Genomic DNA, 21918 nt, shown 5'->3' with positions numbered 1-21918 from the left:
CTCAGATGTCTAATTTTCAGCAAAAATTATGACAGCAAAAAAAAAAATCAGGAATGTGACATAGATGAAGAAACTAAGCTGTCAATAAAAATTAACTCTGGATAAAGAGACTATATATAGCAAAGACTTCAAACCATTTGTTAAAACTAAGTGAAGAGAATCCAAAGAAACCATGTTTAAAGTATTAAAGGAAAACATATGACAATTAAGAAAACTATAATAATAATTAAAGGAAACCATAATTTTGAAAATAAGAAATCTCAAAAAAAGATTCTTATCTAACACCCATACACACCAAGAAAAACCCCAAATCGGTCATTGACCTAAATGTAAAAACTAAAATTGTAAACGTTATCGGGAGAAAAATTTTAAGACTTTGGCTATTGTATTTACAATTAGATATGATACCATAAGAACAATCTCTTTTTTAAAAATTGAAAAATGACCTTCAAAATTAAAAATTTTGCTCTTTGAAAAGTATTGTATTGGTTTTATATTGCTATATGACACATTATCACAAATTTAACTGCTCAATACCTCCCTTCATTAGTTCACAATTTTATAGTTCAAAACTCCAGGATGACAAGGCTGGTTCTGAAGTCAAAATATCTTCCAGCTACATTATCATCTGAAGCTTGGAGTCCTTTACCAAGCTCATTCATGTTATTAACAGAATTCAGTTCCTTGCTTCTATAGAACTGAAGCCCTCAGATCCTTGCTGGATGTTGACTTCTAGAAGTGGCCACATTATTCATCATACAACCCACTCGATCTTCAAGCCAGCAATGGTTCATGCATTAAAACCTTTCTTATACTTTGAATGTCCCTGACTTCTCCTGCTATTGCCAACTGGAGAAAAATTTCTGCTTTGAAAGGGCTCATATGACAAGATTCGCCTGACCTAGATAATCTCTATAACTTAATATCAAGTGACTTGGGACTTTAATTGCTGTACAATCCCTATAAGCAATACCTCTATTGGGGTTTGATTCAATATCCAAGAGACAGGAAACTTGGGAAATTGGAGGGGGGAGATCTTTAAAATTATGCCTGTCAAAACACCATTAAGAAAGGAAAACACAAGCTACAGGGAGGGAGAAACTATCTTCAGTTTACATATCTATAATACACAACTCATATTCAGAATATATTAACAATACTTGCAATTCAGTAACAAGATGACAAGAAATACGATTACAAAGTAGGCAAAAGATGTGAATAGACATTTTACCAATATGAATGGATAATGAGCACACAAAGAGGATACTCAACATTATCAGTCAATGCTACTACCAATGCTGCTACTTACCCAAATGAAATGTAAGTTTATATTTCATACACAAAAATTTATACATGAATGTTTATAGTGTCTTTATTTTCATTGTCAAAAACTAATAAATGGCCCTAATGTCCCCAGCTGGTGAATGGATAGACAAATTGTGATCCATCCATTCAATGAAATCCTGCTCAGTTAAATTAATTAATTAATTAATCTATCTCAAATATGAAAGAATATAGACTGAAAGTCTACATCATGACATAATTCCATTCATAAGACATTCTGGAAAAGACAAAACCACAGAGACAAAAACATATGGGGGGGGGCAAGATAGCCAACACGAGCTTCAGCCTCCAACAGAAGCTCATGTCCAGAGGGAAAGATAACCTCCAGAAAGTACCCAGTTAAGCTGAAGCCTGGCAGCCAAGCCAAGAGAGAAGAATGATAACTACAGGTCACCTCTGCTGAGGCAAGCTGCGACTCCAAGAAAGCAAACTTTAGGTACAAAATTCATCTGAAAGGAAAAGTGTCCATCCCCTCCCCCCACAAAAAAGCTGTGGGGGGGGGTTGTTTTTCGTTTTCTTTTTCTTTTTTCTCTTCATTTGCTCCTGTAGGTTTTCTACAGGCCAGCAGTGAACTGAGGACCTCTTGTCTCACCCCATGGGTGAGAGCTGTAGGAAGTGGGGACTACTACCCCAGAGGGACCCTGCTGTGACTCTGAACACTCTCTCGCCAGGCAGAAAAATTGAACTAACGTTTTCCCTGCCATTCTGAACTTTCAGTCCACCCTTTCCCCCTCACCTCATGAACCAGAAACCTAACCCCTGCAGAGACTGTGGGAGGAGGCTCATGAGCAGCTCCCCCTCCCAACCCACCCCCATCTGCCGGACCAAGCATCCCACCCCCCCGACTGGCCAGAGCTTGCTAAAGCCATGCATCCTCTGCCCTGCCCCCCTCACCCGCCCTATCTCTGTGACATGCCCCACCTGGCCAGAATTGTGAGATGAGTGCTCTCCTTGCCAAAGTTACTGGGCACCAGGCACTGCCAGAATCATGTGCAGCATCCCCCGCTCTGCTGCTGGGTCCATGTGCCCCATGCTCCCAGAGCTGCTCCTATAGCCAGAACTCCCTGGCAGTGGCAGTCTCAGAGGAGCTGCTCAGGGTCACTTCCCAGAAAGATCCAGCAATAATAGAGTGATCCTGCTGGAGTCTAATTGTGGAGAGACATCTCCCAAACTTTGAGGACTGCCAGAGGAAACCAGAACTCACTCTACAGGGATACTGGTGCTGCAGAGTGGCAGGGGAAAAAGGATGGTGGCTGAGGGAGAAAAGCATTTGCTGACTTATTACCCTCAGGATTAGACTGAGTCCCAGTGGAACACTCGCCAGTGGCTATTGAGTAACCAAGGCAGGCAGATCCCAGCTCACCCAGCCAGCTGGTAGCAGAAGGTAGTGGCCAGGCCATGGGGGCATTGACTTTCCTTTGACTCTGACAGACGCTAAGCCCTGGCACATCTGCTTATTGGAGGGAACAGGACTGCAGCCCTGTGGGGTCACCAGTGACTGGGCATGAAAGAGGAGCAAAGTGGGGAAAAAGACTCAGCCCCCTGGTCCAAATCTGCTATGGGGCGGGCCTTTCTGACTCTATAGAGCACCTGAGTGAGCCAAATCTGAGTAGCCAGTAGACCTCTGCCATCTAATTGCTGGAGACCTTTCGAACTCTCCCACTTGAGAGTTCGTACTGATTGGGTCAATTGGTTTGGAATCCCTAACCTGGGCCAATCACCCCAAAGACCCTCTCTGGTGGTACCCTGGTTGTGTAGTAACGGAAAGGGTTGATTTTCCTCTTCCAGTTGTTGTCCATGTGGGGCTGGAGTATCTTAGTTGCTTATATTTCTCCACAGATAAGAATTCACCAGAGTCACTGATTCACTAGGATCGGACAAGAACCAGCTGAATATAGGACAGGGCCACATAACCCCACCACACCAAGCAGGTTTCCTCAGCCTCAGACTGTAATACTGTACAGGTCCTGTGCAAAGCTAAAGGGGAAAAAGCTGCAGTCATCAGTCCCAGATCCTTAACAAAGGGCTGGTTAACCACAACTCCAGGAACTCCCAATCCAATTTCACCTTACCTGCCTACCTAGCCAACAGTGAAAAACAATCATGAGGCGGAATCAGCTGAAAAACTCTGGCAACATGAATAACAAGAAAAGATCAACGCCCACAAGGAACTATAAAGCACACACAGCACAAGATCCCATTCATAAACAAATGGCTGAGATGTCAGAAATAGAGTCCAGAATTTGGATAGCAAATAAGATGAACAAAATGGAGGAAAAGATGGAATTAGAATTTCAAGCAGGAATTCAAAAGATAGCTCAAGAATTCAACAAATTCAAAGACAAAATGACCAAAGATTTTGACACATTGAAGCAAGAATTTGCAGCCCTCAAAGATCTGAAAAGTACAGTAGAATCCCTCAGTAACAGAATGGAGCAGGCAGAAGAAAGCTCTCTGACATTGAAGGCAAAGCTTTTGAATGCTCCCAGTGCTCAAAGAGAAAAAAAAAGTGGAGAACAAAAAAGGATCATTCTCTCAGAGAGTTCTGGAATAATTCGAAGAGATCTAATATTCATCTTATAGGAATTCCTGAAGGTAATGAGGGTGCTGCGAAGGATACAGATGCTTTACTTCATGAAATCATCAGAGTGAATTTTCCAGATATGCCAAGAGATTCTGAAATTTAGATAGCAGACAGTTTCAGAACACTGGCAGGACTCAACCCAAATAAAAATTCTCATAGACACATTATAATTAACTTCACCAAAGTTAATATGAAGGAGAAGATTCTGCAAGCTGTAAGATGTGAGAAAATCATAACTTATAAGAGGAAGAACATTATAATTGCTGCAGATCTCTCTGCTGAAACCTTTCAAGCTAGAAGAGTGTGGTCATCAACCTTTAATCTCCTTAAACAAAATAACTTTCAACCCAGGATCCTGTATCCAGCTAAACTGAGTTTCATCTATGATGGAGAAATTAAATACATTAATGACATTCACATGTTGAAGAAATTTGCCAAAACTAAACCAGCTCTCCAGGATATTCTCAGATGTATCCTCCATAATGAACAACACAATCCTCTACCACCAAAGTAAACTCACTCAGAAACTTTTGATCAAATTCCAACTTCCATAGTGGCAAAAGGATTAAAAATGTCCACTGGACTTTTGAAAAATTCGATACCCAAAACTCTATCTGGCTTATCAATACTCTCAATTAATGTGAGTGGCTTAAATTGCTCTCTAAAGAGACACAGGTTGTCTGACTGGATACAAAAACTCAGGCCAGAAATCTGCTGCATTCAAGAATCTCACCTTACATTAAAAGATAAACATAGACTCAGGGTGAAAGGATGGTCATCTATAAGTTAGGCAAATGGAAATCAGAAAAAAGCAGGTGTTGCAATTTTATTCGAAGATGCAATAGGCTTTAAATCAGTAAAAGTAAGGAAAGATAATGATGGTTACTTCTTATTTGTTAAGGGCAGCACTCAATATGATGAGATTTCAATTATCAACATTTATGCACCCAACCAGAATGCACCTCAATTTGTAAGAGAAACTCTAACTGACATGAGCAATTTGATTTGCTCCGCACTATAATTGTTGAAGACTTTAACACTCAGCATTTGCATGTAACAGACATCTACAGAACATTTCATCCTAACAAAATTGAATACACATTCTTCTCATCCCCCATGGATCATCCTCCAAAATTGATCACATCTTAGGTCACAAGTCTAACCTCAGCAAATTTAAAAGAATAGAAATCATTCCTTGTATTTTCTCAGACCATCAAGGAATGAAAGTTGAACTCAGTAACAACAGGAATCTGCATACGCATACAAAAACATGGAAACTAAATAACCTCATGCTGAATGATAGCTGGGTCATAGATGAGATCAAGAAGGAAATTACCAAATTTGGGGAGCAAAACAATAATGAAAACATGAACTATCAGAACCTCTGGGATACCGCAAAGGCAATCCTTAGAGGAAAATTTATAGTCTTGCAAGCCTTTCTCAAGAGAACAGAAAGAGAGGAAGTCAACAACTTAAAGGGACATTTCAAGCAACTGGAAAAGGAAGAACTTTCTAACCCTAAACCCAGCAGAAGAAAAGAAATAACTAAAATTAGAGCAGAACTAAATGAAATTGAAAATAAAAGAATCATACAACAGATCAACCAATCAAAGAGTTGGTTTTTTGAAAAGGTCAATAAAATAGATAAACCTTTGGCTAACCTAACCAGAAGTAGAAGAGTAAAATCCCTAATTTCATTAATCAGAAATGATAAAGGCCAAATAACAACAGACTCCTCAGAAATTCAATAATCCTTAACGAATACTACATAAAACTCTACTCTCAAAAGTATGAAAATCTGAAGAAAACTGATCAATACTTGGAAACATGCCACCCACCTAGACTTAGCCAGAAAGAAGTAGAAATGTTGAACAAGCCTACCACAAGTTCTGAAATAGCATCAACTATAAGAAATCTCCCCAAAAAGAAAAGCCCGGGATCAGATGGCTTCACAACAGAATACTACCAAACCATTAAAGAGAAACTAGTACCTATATTACTCAACATTTTCCAAAACGCAGAAAAAGAAGGAATACTTCCCAACACATTCTAAGAATCAAATATCACCCTGATACCCAAACCAGAAAAAGACCCAACATGAAAAGAAAATTATAGACCAATATCTCTAATGAATATTGATACAAAAATATTCAATAAGATCCCAGCAAACAGAATCCAACAACACATCAAATAAATTATACATCATGACTAGGTGGGTTTCATCCCAGGGTCCCAAGGATGGTTCAATATATGTAAATCCATAAATATAATACATCACATAAACAAATTAAAAAACAAAGACCATATGATTCTCTCAATTGATGCAGAAAAAGCTTTTGACAATATCCAGCATCCTTTCTTTTTTTTTTTTTTATTGTTGGGGATTCATTGAGGGTACAATAAGCCAGGTTACACTGATTGCAATTGTTAGGTAAAGTCCCTCTTGCAATCATGTCTTGTCCCCATAAAGTGTGACACACACCAAGGCCCCACCCTCCTATCCAGCATCCTTTCTTGATCAGAATGCTTAAGAAAATAGGTATAGAAGAAACATTTCTTAAACTGATAGAGGCCATCTACAGAAAACCCACAGCCGATATTATATTGAATGGAGTAAAATTGAAACCATTTCCATTCAGATCAGGAACCAATCAAGGATGCCCACTTGCCTCCACTGATTTTTAACATTGTAATGGAAGTCTTACCCACCGCAATTAGGCAAGAGAAGGCAATCAAGAGGATCCAAAGGACAAGAGGAGATCAAATTGTCACTCTTCGCAGATTATATGATTATATATTTGGAAAACCCCAGGGAATCAACTAAAAACTCCTATAAGTGAGCAAGGAATATAGTAACATCTGAGGTTACAAAATTAACACTCATAAATCTGTAGCCTTTATATACACCAACAATAGTCAAGGGGAAAAAACAACCAAGGACTCTATTCCCTTTACAATAGTGCCAAAGAAGATGAAATATCTGGGAGTGTATCTAACTAAGGATGTGAAAGATCTCTGTAAAAAAGAACCATGAAACTCTGAGAAAAAAATAGCTGAAGATGTTAACAAATGGAAAAATATACCATGCTCATGGCTGGGAAGAATCAACATTGTTAAAATGTCTATACTACCTAAAGCGATCTATAGATTTGATGCGATCCCTATTAAAGCACCTCTGTCATACTTTAAAGATCTGGAAAAATTAGTACTTTGTTTTATATGGAAATGGAAAAAACCTCGAATAGCCAATACACTACTCAGAAATTAAAATAAATCAGGAGGAATCCTGCTTCCAGACTTGAGACTATACTATAAATCAATAGTAATCAAAACAGCATGATACTGGCACAAAAATAGACAGGTAGATGTATGGAACAGAATTGAAGACCAAGAGATGAACCCAGACACTTATTGTCATTTGATTTTTGATAAGCCTATTAAAAATATAAAGTGAGGGAAAGATTCCCATTCAATAAATGGGTCTGGGTGAATTGGCTGGTGACCTGTAAAAGACTGAAACTGGATCCACACCTTTCTCCTCTAACAAAAATTGACTCTCACTGGTTAAAGGACTTAAACTTAAGACATGAAACTATAAAAAAATCTTAGAGAGAGTGCAGGGGAAACACTTGAAAAAATTAGCCTGGGAGAATACTTTATGAGAAGGACACCCTGAGCAATTGAAGCAATATCAAAAATACATTACTGGGATCTGATCAAATTAAAAACCTTCTGCACTGCCAAGAACACACTAAGTAAACCAAATAGCACTCAGAATGGGAGAGGATTTTTGCAAGTTATATTTCCTACAAAGGAAATAACCAGAATCCACAGAGAACTCAAACTTATTACTAAGAAAAAAAACAAGTGATCCCATTTCATTGTGGGCAAGAGACATAAGCAGATGGTTCTCTGAAGAAGACAGGCGTATGATCTACAGACACATGAAAAAATGCTCATCATCTTCAATCATCAGAGAAATGCAAATCAAAACCACTCTGAGATACCATCTAACTCCAGTAAGAGTAGCCCACATCACAAAATCCCAAAACTACAGATGATGGCGTGGATGTGGAGAAAAGGGAATACTTCTGCACTGCTGGTGGGAATGCAAGCTAGGACTTTCCTTTTGGAAGGAAGTTTGGAGAACACTCAGGGATCTAAATGTAGACCTGCCGTTTGATCCTGCAATTCCTCTTCTAGGTGTATATCCAAAGGACCAAAAATCATTTGGCAATAAAGATATTTGCACCAGTTTGTTCACTGCAGCTCAATTCATAATTGCCAAGTCATGGAAGAAGCCCAAGTGCCCATCGACCCATGAATGGATTAATAAATTGTGGTATATGGATACCATGGAATACTATGCAGCATTAAAAAAATGGAGACTTTACCTCTTTTATGTTTACATGGATGGAGCTGGAAAATATTATTCTTAGTAAAGTATCTCAGGAATGGAAAAAAAATATCCAATGTACTCAGTACTACTGTGAAACCAATTTATAATCACTCACACTTGCATATGAAGAATTAAACAAAACTATAGCCTAGGATGAAGGAGGAAATGGGAGGGAAGGGGAGGGCAGGGGGTGGGTTGACAGAGGGAGGGTTAGTAGGGGGACCACATCTATGGGGCACAATGCAAGCACAAGTTGGATCTATCAGGTGTAGAACACAAATGTCTTAATGCTGTAATTGGGTAAATGAGGTGAAAGCTATGTTGATTAGTAGGATGTAAGCACTCCAATTTGTACAAATAATCAACACATCAAATCTCATAATAGCATAACTGTATTTATGATCTATGTACAAATGACTAAATAAAAAAATATTGTATATATATGTATACATATGTATACATGTATATATATATGTATATATGTATACATATATATACATTAGCAGTTGCCAAGGACTAAGGTGAAGACAAAAGTTGGCTATAAAGAACTATTGGGTAGGGGGCTGAGGAAAAAGGTAATCAAATTGTTTGGTATTTTGGTTGTCATTGTGGTTACATGAATGTATGCATTTGTCAAAAGTCATAAAGCTGTACTTTAGAACTGTAATCCCCACCCCCAGGCTGTGCACCTGTTAGAACCGAGCTGAGCCGCACAGCAGGAGGTGAGCCATGAGTAAGGGAGTGAAGCTCCATCCTTATTAATAGCTTCTCCCTATTGCTCATATCATTCCCTGAGCTCTGCTCCTATCAGATCAGCAGTGGTATTTGATTCCTACAGGAATGCTGTAATTAATATAATGAATCCAAAAATATAAACTTATCATTGATACATATTTCCATATGATATTATATTGACATAATAAAAAGTAATAAATTATAAATTATAATTTCTTATGTTCTTTTATTTCTCATGTTGTTTTCTTAACCTTGTCATGTAATTAGGAGTAGAATGGTGGCCCCTCCAAAAAATGTTGATGTTCTATCCCCCAATACCTGTCAATGTGAACTTATTTGGAAATACGCCCTTTGCAGATGCTCTGTTGAGGTCACTTAGGTGGGCCCTCATCTAACATGACTGTATCCTTATAAAAGTGGAAATCTGGACACACAGACAGACACATACAGGAAGAATGCTATGTGAACGTGAAGGGACAGTTTCTACAAGCCAAGGAATGCCAAAGATTGCCAGCAAACCACAAAAAGCTGCAAGAGAGGATTGGAACAGATCGTCCCTCACAACCCTTAAAAGGAACCAATCCCATCAACATCTTGATTGGTAGATTTCCAGCTACCAGAACAGTGAGAGAATACATTTCTGTGGTTTAAGTCACAGTTTGTGATATTTTGTTACACCAGGCCTAGAAAACTAATATGTCATGCATGATTAAAATTTATCTCATTTCTACTCTTCTCCTTTTCCTCTTCTCTCTGTTTCATTTACAGTCATATAAGTTACTGGATATCCGTATTTCATGTCTTCTAATGTTGAGAATACATAATATCCAGAATCTGCTTATTATTTTCTAGTCAAAAGATTCACTCACCTGCTACTTTCATAAATGAGCATTTTTAGGTCCACATACTTCCTACCCTTCTCTTCTCCAAATTGCTCTCAACTATATCTTTACTTTTAATGTTCAAGGTTGAATATATACATTCTGTTATAAACATGATTGTAATAAACAATTCTGTACTTTGTCCATAAATTGATTCTAAAAACTCAAACCTGGCAGTTTTATCATTATGACTGTATTAACACTGCTTATCTGAAGACTGTGCAGTTCACCAAGTTCATGACCATTACAGTGTCATTAACGTCTATGCTACTCAAAAGCGAATGGCCCCAGAGCTGTTAAAGGGCCCCTTCCCCACCCTGCCAATTTTTTTCTTCACTCTTTCTCTGGAAATTGAATTCATCAAATGTCTGATTCTCTGGGTTAAATTTCTGGATCACTTAACTATCTTTCCCAATTTTTCTGACATTTTTTTCTACATTCTAAGACATTTCCTTAGTTTTGACTTCCAACTCTTTGTTTCTTTTTTTAATTTTGTAGTTAGACTTTTAATTTTCAAGAAGTCTTGTTATCTGATGTTTCCTTTTTGGCTTAGCCTGTTATTGTTTCATGGATGCAATACCTTCTTTCATTTCCCCATAGAGAGCTTTTGCCTTGGTTTATATTGTTTTAATTTCTCCACTCTTTTAATTACCTTACTGTTTTTTAGTTTGTTTATCATGTTCCTTCTATTTCATGTTGCTGTTTTTCCTCCGATCTTTGATGGTTCTTAGTTAACCATTCATATTTAAGTATGAGAAAATGGAAACACTACAAAACTCTAAGGTACCTGAGTTAGTCGTCTTCTTGGGGTAGGAAAGCATCGTTTTAGGATAGGAAGATGAAGAGGAGGCTATTAAACTCTTCTCTCCCATGTTAGAATGAAATACCGGTGTCCATAATACTTGCCTAAATGTTCCCAGACAATTGCTTTATAACTCGTACAGAATCATCTCCTGAGATTTTACCCATAGGTAAATGGGTAAATGTCTGCGTGACATACTATAACATAATAACATCATATAATATGATATAATAAAGTTTTCAATTGTCCTTTGTGTTTTTATACCACAAAAAAACGGACTTTGAGAAACCATGTGTCTATTAGATGATTTCAGGTTCACATATAAAATTTTCCATCATAATGTTGTTAAAAATGTTATTTCTGGATGCTGTAAATACTAACATTTTAAAATACCGCTGTTATATCACTCTCCTCACACTTATTAATGTATCTGGTGAAATCTACATACAATAGTATCTGATACCTTCTATTACATATTTTCAAAATGCATGAACTAGCTTAGCTGTTCTTTATTGTTCATATTTTCACAACACTCTTTTTCTGACTTAGACTCCAAATTCTATTTCACTTTCCTTATAGAATTTTATTACTTCAATGTGTTACATATTTGTGTTCGAATAAATACATATTTTATTGAAAACCCTTATGTTATCTCTGCAACAAAAATATTTATACAAATTAAAATCATACTATTTCTACATGCTATTTGCCTATAATGCATTGACTTTTCTCCTAAATCAAGTTATAATTAGTTCACAGCTGAGAAAAATATATAAATACAGTACACCACAAATATTGATGATTATCAAATGCAAAAGTAAAATTCTACTGTAAAAGTAAAAATGCCTCCAAATTAAAGAAATGGCAGAGGGCTACTGTACTCTGTTCTGCAGGATGTTCACTGAATAACTCCAGGGAAAAAGCTTTCAAGGGAATTGTGTGGGTGTCACCCCTCGAAGTAACGCACCTGTGCAGCCATGCAGCCGCCCAGAGTGGTACTTTTTTCCCTCAGATCAGTTCATTTGTCCATTGAGAAATATCATATATGTCAGCATCAATTCTATTGCTATTTTCTCTATGGGAATGGAAGGAGTTCTCCTATAATTTATAGCATCATCGAAAATTATTATTAATGATCTATGAGTCGATCTTTCAGAGTTGTTGCTGTTATTGGCAATGCTTGGCACCAGCTTGACTCACTATAATAACATGAGAGGAAAGGTCTGCATGCATTTCAAGAGTAGGTTAGAAAAGGAGAGATGGAAGAGGATAACTGAAGTATCCTCTAAGACAGCTTGACTTTAGGAAAAGGGAAGACAGAGCAGATGAAAATCCTATAATCAATGACTTGTGAAGATGCCTATAGGGGGGAATACATGTTGTTTGTGTGTGTAGAGGTTGCGGCTTGGGGGGGAGAACTTTGGTTTTCTTCTCCACTTTCAATTAAGCCTCGCATTTGCGTTCCCCTCTCCTACTGGCTCCCTGTCCCCAGCCACCTGCTCTAGGCTAGCCTTTTTTATTTTTAATTCTACTGCATTAACCTTTTTTAAAATATGTTGTCCTCTCTTACCTGAAGTCCTTCCCTCCCTGCCTACATGCTTTCATTAATCTTTTACTAGCCTTAGAGTGGAAGCTTAAAAGACATGCAAGAGAAAATATACCACATCATAAACCAAAAATTTCTAGAAAGTTACTAATAAACAGTTATCATATTCACCAGGTGATCTAAACGGAGTATTGAACTACACTCTACCCAGAGCAACAGAGGTCTTCTCCAGGCTGTTCAGGATGGGTCAGACTCTCATCTCACCACTTGGCCTTGTCACCTTACGGTCAAAATGATATTTGGCTGACAGAGCATACAACACATCATGTGAATGAGTGGACTGTGATTGAAGTGCAGTGTTAGTGTCAGGGTATAGAAGCCTATACTTGCCTTGTTCAAACAAGAATTCAACTTGGAAGTTCCTTAGCATCAGATAGAAGAAAATCCCAAACTGCTTTTAAGAGGTGGTAGCAATAGTGGAAAACAGATTGCCTTTAGCAAGCACATGGCTTTAGAAAACATACCTGTTTCTTTGTTATTGATAGCATGATTAATCGATCCCTAGAATCTGATTGAAACATTGGGATATAAATCATGTTGTATGAGCAGTCCCAGAAGCATCATTGCTAGTAATTCAAAGCATATTTCAACTGCCCCAGGCACACAGTTCAGGATCAGTGTCACATCTGGGTTCACAAGAAGAAACAACAGGGGCTGTTGGTTTATATGGTTGGTCCATTTCTGCCCTTAATTGTACTTCATATTCAACTTGGCACTGGCTATACCTATCAATACACAGGTCACTGTGGGTTTATACATCTTGTCCAGTATCTGGGAACAAAACACTGGTTGATTTCACAAGTGATGAAAAATTAATGCCATAAAAGGATACTTCTATTGCCAAAAGAAGCCAACATTATTGCATAGTCACTGTGCCCACTACCTGAACTTTTCATCTAAGCAGACATGTTCTTAGTCAGCAAGTTCATTGCTGGGATGGTCTGCATTTATTACCAGAATCCACATTTACGTGTGTGTTCTTTCAATCATTCAGCACATGTTTATCAAGCATCTACTATATGTGTCAAAGAACTGGATTTTTTCACTGATACTAATAACTGAACATATTTGTGGGGTACATTTTTTATTTTATTACCTACACAAAATGTGTGGTGATCAAGTCAGGATATTTGGGGTATCTGTCATCTTGAGTATCATTTCTAAGTGTTGGGAACATTTCAAGTCCTCTGTTAGTTATTTTGAAATATACTGTACACTGTTGTTAACTCTAGCCCCAACTGTCTCAAACATTAGAACTTGTTTGTGCCTATAAACCAACTTCTCTTCATCCTTCCTGAAAGACACTGTTTTAAATGCAGTGAGTGACAATGGTCCTCGTCCCTAAGGAAAGGGACAAGGTCCCTAGTGTATAAACAACTGTAATATCAAAGAGAAAGCATCACCAATGAGTTAAAAGTGATATAACTATCCACAGAGACTTTTTTAGAAATTGAATAAAGCCTAGAAGCCTTCAAAAAATTAGATGAAGGGAGGGGAAAAAAAGCATATTCACTGGAAATGTACATGTTAATATTGTGGCAATTGCTTAAAGTCCAAGTCTTTCCTTATATGATTTTATTTAATCCTCACCCTAACACATGAGGGAGCTATATTATCCCTGCTTTAGAGATAAGGAAACTGAAGCACTGAGAGGTAAGTAAACGTGCCCAGGGCCACATAGGAAACCATGGATCTGGGTTTCAAAGACAAGTAAGTGGGACACATAGGCTTTACTATTAGGTGGGTTACTCTCCTGTCACTCCTGGGAAAGCAAATGGAAAGTTTACTGTGGTTAAAAAATATGGGATTTGGCTTTCTGTGTAACTGAGGGAAAGCAAAAGCCTCTCCTACACATGCTGAGTTCTGAGTTTTGACTAATGTGCACGCATCTACTTCCTCCAGTATAAAGTCAGAACTGGCCCAAAGATTTCACATACATAAATTAAAACTAGCTGCTATAAATTCCATGGTTTGTAAGGAATTTAAGGAAATGTCCCCATCTTCCTGGTTCACGTAACGTTATATTCCAGTGGTCAATTGGGAAACCAGAAAAGGCAATTTATAAAGTTCTATCTCTTTCTAGTTCTCAGGAAACTATAAAATATTCAGTCTGACTAAACTATTTCTTTGGCTACTACTTTAGTCATTCACAAGGTTAGAACTAAGAAAAGATGCCCCTATATGCATAGACTTTCATGTATATAGACTTTCACATATATATGGGCTTTTCTTGCAGCTTCCTGTGAATAAGCATGTTCATGAAAAGATAATCCACTTGTTCTGCCCTTTGAATATTATCTAAATAGAGTTATAATATAGATCTTGCTTTATTTTTTGTCTTATGCTACATATACTTGTATCAATGAGTAAAACTAATCTTAGAGTTGCTTATTTTTTTAAATATCCTCTTTGAATTCATGAAGATTATAAGAAGGGTGTAAATTTTTCAAACTGTGCTTAATGTTCTAGATCCATTTTCTATTATTTTATATCCCCTAGGTCAATGAGATACTGGTGGTTTGTACCCTAAGCCAGGAGTCTCAAACTATAGCATGCATCTGAATCACCTACTGAACTTGTATTGATAACAAGATTGCAGGTGACACTGATGTTCCTGGTTCAAGAACTAGCCTGTGACAACCACTGTTTTAGAGCAACCTAAATAAAAAAGGACTAGACTACAAATCCTGAAACCGAGACGCTGATCTTAAGATCTGTCACTGTCTTGCTGTATAATGTTGGACAAGTCATTTAACCTCTCTTAGACTCCATTTCCTCATTACATGGCATGCTTTAACTAAATAATTTATAAAAACCCTATATCATTCCATAATTCTATAATTGGTCTATAAGGAAGTCAACTCTACCATGCATATCAAACAATTTGAGGAATCCATGCGTAACAGCTAACATAGTCATTGTGTTTGTGTAGGAAAAAAGTGTGTGTATATATATGTACATATGCATTGTGTGTGTGTGTGTGTGTGTGTGTGTATACAGTAGAACCTCCATCATTGACCACTTCCCTCCTTAATTTTATCTAACTTTCATGGACCCAGACATGCACCACATGTCCGTATCAGTACAGGAGGCCTAGCTCCTTATGTTAACCAGCTCTGTATATTGACCAGTTTGTTTCAGTTTCTTGGGTGGTCAACTTACAGATGTATTACTATATATGTTTTTGCCCCATACTGTTAAGATCTGCTTTAACACCATATGTTTGTTTCTAAAAATCATACCACTATACAAAATTGTTCAATAAAAGCTATACAGCTTTTAAGAAAAATACGGTTGGGGATCAACGCTCACAAACTTCATCAGGGACTCAGTAAGGAAAGATAGAAACCTAATGAAAACAGTATCACATTTTCATACATGTTAAATGGTTAAAAAATACTTAAAGGGCAGCATCTGTGGCTCAAAGGAGTAGGGCGCCGGCCCCATATACCTGCAATGGTGCATTCAAACCCAGCCCCAACCAAAAAAAAAAAAATACTTAAATACTACTACAATGAATATGAACTTTACCTTGGAATAGACTGGAAGTTTGCTGTGGAAGTGCGCTGAGAAGGGCTGTGATGAGTGATGTATCTGAAAGGAGAGTGATCTGAAATTAGATAGAAAATTGAAATACCTGATTGTGTAGGGGTGGCTCACTCCTCCCTGCCAGCTTCAGCACGAACACCACAAAGAATCTTTAACAGTCTTAACTCCTAGAGAATGTCTTTGCTAGGTAGGCCCTTCAAGACATGTCATATAATATAATATTGTATCATTAAAATTGAAAATTTCATCCAATATGTGGCATTCTTCTCCAGTTAACTTCCGTATCACTGCTGGAAATTCCTTGACGAGTTTCTCATCTGCACTCCCGACTTTTCAGAACTTTGGAAGTTGCAATGGCATTTAAAACCACTGCAGCCACTACTGGACTATGAAGGAGTTAGACTTGTTGATATTCATCTAAGGGTTTCAAATATAGATCATGCTTTCCTTTTGCTGGTACTATTTGGCAATTTGAACCAAAACACTTGAATTTGTCTGAGGTAGTGAATTAGAATTTCTTTTCTGTTAGTGTACACAAGGTCACAAATGTGAAAAAAAGGAAAAGACAACCTTTGAGGTTAATATTACTTGGCAGATGTTTGAAATGGGTGCAAGTGGGTATTTGGGTATTTCTACATGGTTTGGTTTGCAGAAGAAATGTGAATAAGCAAACTCAAAATTCATGTTTCATTCAAATTAATTCCTAATTTATCGTTCACATTGGAATAAATTTGTGTCTCCAAAACAAGTGATAGGGTGAACTACTTGTACTTTTGCTGACAAATATTAAAACCAGAATTTTAATATTAAAACTAAGATAGAGTTTTAATATTAAAACTAAGATAGAGTTTTAATATTAAAACTTTGTTTTAGGGTCACTGTATGTCCTCTGTAGAATATGGAAATTTACTATAATTTCCCATACATTTAGGAAATAACTTCTATGAGATAGGAGATGGCCCAAGAGAGCAATCATTTTAATATAACTAGTCACACCATTGATTCAAATGAAAGGACTGGGTCTGCGGTTTCTCAGTGAGGAAGGTCTTGACTCAGATATTACTAACAGCTATTAAAATTCTACCTGAAAGAGCTTCTGACTGCTCAGTGACACAGAGCCATTTCCGTGAAAATTGAAGTTTTCAACAAAAATCTGCCCCTTTTCTTCTCTTCAATTACCTGTCAGAAAACAGTTTATCTCTCTTCAAATTTTCATAAATTAAAGCCAACTTTTCTATAGTTACCTTGTATAAGACCTTTATAGGGATTGTTTTCCCACATTTTAACAGAATGTGAGGAAAATAGAAGACTTTCAGAAAACAGGAAGTATTAAAGAGGTAGAAGCATTTCCTAGAAGCATAAGAATAATCGGTTGGAGTGATTCAAGCTCTCAGCAGAAAAAAACAAAGAATATTTTAATAACCCTAGAATTTAATAACCCTTCTTGATCTTACACCACACATTCTGTACATCAGGAAATCATGTTGGCTTTGCCTTCACAATTCATCTACAATCCCCTAAACTCTCACCACCCTCTCATCATAGGTACCCTAACCCATCAGTACCTTGGACTAGTAAACTCCTAATTGGTCTGCCTGCTTCTCTTGTAATCCCCCATTTCAGGACAGTCTCAAACTAGCAGCCCTAGTTGTCCCTTAAGCTATGCAATGGTTCATATTTTGTTTAAAAAGAAGACAACTCATCTCCAACAATTCTCTCGTACCACACTCCAGCCATACTGCCTGTGTCGATGTTCCTGGAACAGGACAAGCATGTCCCATCTTCTGCATCAGGGATTTTTCTCAAATGTTACTCACCCAGTGAAACCTACCCTGTCCAACCTATTTAAAAATTGGAAGAACTTTCTTCTGGAAGAAAGGCCTTCCAAAAAGAGCAAGTAACCGATGTACTTAAAACTAATATGAAACCAATAGATAAACAACTACATGCCCACGTGAGAGGACACAATTATATTCAAGTGAGGAGAGAGGAAGAAGAAGGGTGGGAGATTGGTAAGCTCTTATATGTAAGGGTACACAACACACCCCTGGGTGAAGGGCTCAACCATGACTTGACGTTTACCCTACAAATGCAAACAATGTAACCTAATCATTTGTACCCTCCTATCAATGTGAAATTAAAAAAAAAAAAATTGGAAGGACTCTTCAACACACACACACACACTCACATTAGTAATTCCCTTGATGTTGCTCCTTCCCCCTACCCATAGCACATATCTCCTGCCACCAGGTCAAATAATTTACTTTTTGGCCATGATTATCATCCATCTTCTCTCATTCGTATGAGAGCACCAGGGAGGCAGGGATCTTTGCTGTCTCTCTCACATAATGTAAGTATCAAGAACAGTACCAAGTATGCAACAAGCACTCAATAAATACTGCGTGAATGAACCATTTTCAATGTACTGGAAGTTAGTAGGAAAAAGGAGTCAACGAGTTGTACCTCGCAGGACAGAAAATGAGAGGAAAAGAGAAATGAATGAAAGAAAGTAACAAAATTTTAAAAGACTTTTTTTTAATTTTCTAACTTTTTTAACTTAATTTTTATTAAATCATAACTGTATACATTTATGAGGTACAAGGTGATGATTTGATATACAACGTGGAATGCTTAAATCAAACTAATTAACATAACCATCACCCCACTCATTTTTGTGTTAAGACTTTTATAATATGCTCTCGGTTGTTTTGAAATGTAACCTTGCATTGCATACATTAGGTAAGATCCCACCAGATACATTCCCTCCACTCGCCCTCCTCCTTTCCTCAAAAGAAACTTTTTAAAATGTTTTCTTTTTAATTGTTATGGGTATATAATAGTTGCACATCTTTATAGGGCACATGTGATATTTTGATATAGGCATACAAAGTGAACTAATCATATCAGGTATTTATCATTTCTTTCTGTTAGGAACATTCCTATTCCACTCGTTTAGTTATTTTAAAGTATACCCTAGCTTATTTTTTATTATAGTCACTTTGTCATGCTATCAAATATAGTTTATTGTATCTAATTGTCTGACTACATTTGGGGACCTATTAATCTCCCCTTTTCTTCTACCCTTCCCAGCCACTGGTAACCATCACTCTACTTTCTTGTCTCCATGAGGTTAATTGCTTTTTAGTATTTAGCACCCACATATGAGTGAGAACATGTGAGATTTGTCTTTCTGTGCTTAGCTGACTTCATTTAACGTCATGTTCTCCAGTTCCAAGCATGTCGTTGCAAGAGGCAGGATTTCGTTCTTTAAGAAAAAGCTTTGTTGACAGTAAAGGAGAATAGAATTATTAAAGTAAGCTATCTACAACTATTCAATATAAGCTGTCTACAACTATTCAATATAAGCTGTCTACAAGTAGTGGGACTGGTGGAAGCTCCTTTTGATTGTTCAGGTGTTTTTGAATAATAATATGGCTTCACTGGTTAGGAATCAGCTGAGGGAAAAAACAGAAAATATGGGATAAAAATTCCAGACTCTGTATTAAACGAATATTGGACGTTGGCCACCTATGTCTAAAGAGTGATCTCTGCTACTCACCTCCTCTTTTTCTAAAGGATGTTACCAACTCTGGATCACAACCTTACAATTTGTTTCCTTTGGTTCTCTGCCAGAGTGGGGCTTAACAGTCCACATGTCACTGTTTTAAGTTATAGAATATTTAAAGATAGCCTGTCCTAATACCCTAAATGAAGAATTCAAATGCATTGATTATTCGCCTTTTTGGAGGGAGGAAGAAGAGATCACATTTTCTACTGCACAGAAATAGAAAAATAAATAACTTCCTTTGTTGCATTTTAGTCAGAAAGTTCCTTAATAAAGATTTCAAGAATAGATACAAATAATTTATAGGTAAGTATAGCTATTTACAAAGAACACAAACAAAAATACCTTGATTTTAGGATCGTGTAAGTTAAAAAGTAGAATTCTATGTAAACTAATATCAGCCTGGTGATGAATAGGCTTTGTATGACAGAAAGATAAATTGACACCATCAATCATAATCTAAATTGCCATTTTAGACTTAAGCATTATAAGTAGACAAATGAAAACTTAAGAAAAACACAATGAATTTTCAAAATGATATAGGGCTTTTTGTTCAAATGATATTAGTGTGGGCATTCAGATTTAGATAATAAAGAAGCATAAACAAGCAATCTGAATAGTTCTATCACCAACTCCACCTACCTGATAACAAAAAAGCTTTTAATCAGTATTGTGCATGGTATTTCTTTGGACTTCAATTAGTCTTAGTTAGTATAAAAGCAATCCTAAGTCTCTCCAGAAATGAATGCATACCTAGGTAAGGAAAACAAATTTTGTGTCATTTATAAAAAGTAAATTTGACTTTCATTGTGTTAACACTTATTGAAAGAGATGGCTCTTAATTTAGAGAAATAATTTAAAGACTATTTCAAATGTATTTTTTTACAACTCTTTTTGATTTAAACATTAAAAACTAGGAAATAGGTCAATAAATAGTACACTAAACAACTATATTCCCTTCAGCTAGATTCAACAGTTAATATTTTGCCACATTTATCTCTCTCTGTGTGTATATATATGTATCTATATATTTTATATATAAATTTTTCTCTATATTTTTGAAACTTACAGTATATTCTCCCCAAAGCAATAATTTCTTGGTCTCTTCTATCCAACCATTCAACAAATTCTTTGTGTCTATTAAGCTCTGTGGGCTAATGCCACAAACAAATAAAATGTTTCCCTGCATTTAAAGAGCATATGAGATTTAGTGATGTGGGCTACTCTTACTGGAGTTAGATGGTATCGCAGAGTGGTTTTGATTTGCATTTCTCTGATGATTAAAAATGATGAGCATGTGTCTGTAGGCCATGCGCCTGTCTTCTTCAGAGAAGCTTCTGTTCATGTCTCTTGCCCACAATGAAATGGGATCACTTGTTCTTTTCTTATTAATAAGTTTGAGTTCTCTGTGGATTCTGGTTATTAGACCTTTGTCAGAAATATAACTTGCAAAAATCCTCTCCCATTCTGAGTGTTGTCTATTTGGTTTACTTAGTGTGTTCTTGGCAATGCAGAAGCTGTTTAATTTGATCAGATCCCAGTAATGTATTTTTGATGTTGCTTCAATTCCCGGGGTGTCCATGTTGGCACGGATGTGGAGAAAAGTGAACACTTCTGCACTGCTGGTGGGAATGCAAGCTAGTACATTCCTTTTGGGAGGAAGTTTGGAGAACACTCAGGGATCTAATGTAGACCTGCCATTTGATCCTGCAATTCCTCTTCTAGGTGTATATCCAAAGGACCAAAAATCATTTGGCAATAAATATATTTGCACCAGATTGTTCACTGCAGCTCAATTCATAATTGCCAAGTCATGGAAGAAGCCCAAGTGCCCATCGACCCATAAATGGATTAATAAATTGTAGTATATGTATACCATGGAATACTATGCAGCATTAAAAAATGGAGACTGTACCTCTTTTGTGTTTACATGGATGGAATTGGAAAATATTCTTCTTAGTAAAGTACTACTGTAAAACCAATTTATAATCACCCACACTTGCATATGAAAAATGAAACACAACTATAGCCTCGGATGAAGGAGGGAAGGGGAGTTAGAGGGGAAGGGAGTAGGGTGGGTCGCTACAGGGAGGGTTAGTAGGGGTACCACACCACACCTATGGAGCATATTGTAAGTACAAGTTAGATCCATCAGGTGTAGAACACAAATGTCTGAATGCTGTAATTGGGTAAATGAAGTGAAGGCAATTTTGATTAGTAGGATGTAAGCACTCCAATTTGTACAAATAATCAACACATTGAATCCCATAATGGCATAAATGTATTTATGATCTATGTACGAAAAAAATAAAGAGCATATGACCTACTGAGTAAAGAACAACTGATAAGAAAGTGAGATAAAGCTAAACAGGTTAGCAGGTGCTGCAATAGATGATGTATGGGAAACATCTGGGATTTGAGGGTTTGAGTAAGTTGTCCATTCAATCTGGGGG

General features: G+C 37.0%; 1 pseudogene; it reads right to left on the bottom strand.

Annotated features, from left to right (window-relative positions):
- Nucleotides 1–10815, bottom strand: part of LOC128594742 (uncharacterized) — a 223602-nt pseudogene extending 212787 nt beyond the window's left edge.
- Between the last annotated feature and the right edge of the window lie 11103 nt (nt 10816–21918).

The sequence above is a fragment of the Nycticebus coucang genome, chromosome 9, assembly GCF_027406575.1.
Source record: "Nycticebus coucang isolate mNycCou1 chromosome 9, mNycCou1.pri, whole genome shotgun sequence".
NCBI lineage: Eukaryota > Metazoa > Chordata > Mammalia > Primates > Lorisidae > Nycticebus > Nycticebus coucang.
This window is presented reverse-complemented; position numbering and strand designations above follow the sequence as displayed.